Source organism: Rhipicephalus microplus, chromosome 3, assembly GCF_043290135.1.
Source record: "Rhipicephalus microplus isolate Deutch F79 chromosome 3, USDA_Rmic, whole genome shotgun sequence".
NCBI lineage: Eukaryota > Metazoa > Arthropoda > Arachnida > Ixodida > Ixodidae > Rhipicephalus > Rhipicephalus microplus.
The window spans coordinates 71,060,454-71,061,748 of record NC_134702.1 but is presented as its reverse complement, the minus strand read 5'-3'; the positions used below and the strand labels follow the sequence as shown (position 1 = coordinate 71,061,748).

The 1,295-nt window shown below is 44.7% G+C and overlaps 2 non-coding genes across 2 annotated transcripts; both read right to left on the bottom strand.

Moving 5' to 3' along the window:
* Positions 1-791: 791 nt before the first annotated feature.
* Positions 792-863, bottom strand: TRNAQ-UUG (transfer RNA glutamine (anticodon UUG)). Its single transcript has one exon. It is a non-coding gene; the product is annotated as a tRNA-Gln (tRNA).
* Positions 864-868: 5 nt separating this feature from the next.
* Positions 869-940, bottom strand: TRNAE-UUC (transfer RNA glutamic acid (anticodon UUC)). Its single transcript has one exon. It is a non-coding gene; the product is annotated as a tRNA-Glu (tRNA).
* Positions 941-1,295: the final 355 nt, after the last annotated feature.

Sequence of the window (1,295 nt, the reverse complement as noted above, 5' to 3'; positions counted from 1 at the left end):
CATGTCGTGCTTGGGGACCGCTTCCTCATATTTCCAAGAATACGCCAAAGTGACGTGTCAGACTGAAATGAAGGAAACTTTGCTTTTGTTGTTGTTTGTGTGTTTGTTTGTTTGTTTCGTTGATTTTTTGCAGCCAAAGTTTTGAATAACTTAATATGGCTTGATATAGTTTGTAACCACTGTATAATTTCTTCCTTTGTGACATTGAGGTAGCCAGTTGTTTCTTTTAATAGAGGAGAGGAGAGGATGGAAGAAATCCTTACCAAATCGAAATGGGAGTGGAGGTGCAGATGAAAGCAGGCGCGTAACGCATCTCGTAGCGCAGCCCTCAAGTCTACCGAAGGCGTGTAGTTTTTTTTTGTTTTTTTTTCCTAACTACGCTAAACTTTCGAGCTTTTGCGCAGCATTGATGGTGGACAATCATGCACTTCCTTTTGGTCCGCAATGGTCCTATGAGAGCGCCATGGTAAAACTAAACTTTTTCGAGAACTCTTGGACAAGCCATCTCAAGATGTCGCCACCACCGTTGTGCTCATTCGACGTACCCTTGCATTTCGGTAGACAGGGACCAATACAAAGCAATATAATCCCTTAAATATGTAGTTTTGAGCTGTAGGGTACAACTCCACTGATCACTTCTTTATAGGTGATCTTAGCAGGGGCTCTAATTAAGGCCAAGCCCTTCTAGAAATATTTTCTTGTATAATTAGTACGTAATAACGAGTTTTATTTAAAAGTCGCAGATAAATTTTTAGGCAGCACTAAGAAGACAAAAGAAGCACGAAAGAAAAAGGTCTCACCGAGACTCGAACTCGGATCGCTGGATTCAAAGTCCAAAGTGCTCACCATTACACCATGAGACCAGATGTTCCGACGCCGGGAATCGAACCCGGGCCTCCTGGGTGAAAGCCAGGTATCCTAGCCACTAGACCACGCCGGAGAACGTTTATTGCCGAAGCGAGGGAGGCCTATATAATCTAAAAACAAAGTAGGCAACGGGTAAAAAAAAGCAAAAAAAGCAACCATCAGCCCAACGCGATAGCGCCGAAGTAAAAGCAACAGCTGACGAGTCACGATTTCGTCACCCGTACGAGGTGCCCGGCATATATGCTATGGCCGCTTTATACGGGTTACGTATGGCTTCTTTCGGGTCTCTCGCTTTGTGTATCGTCCAATAGCGAACTGTAGCGCTAGCCGGCGTGCAGTCATTCGCTACGACGTTGCGCTGCGCAGCTGAAGATTGTCTGTTTCGGACCGAGTCACAGCGTGTGATTCTGTTGATAAATAAAATGCGA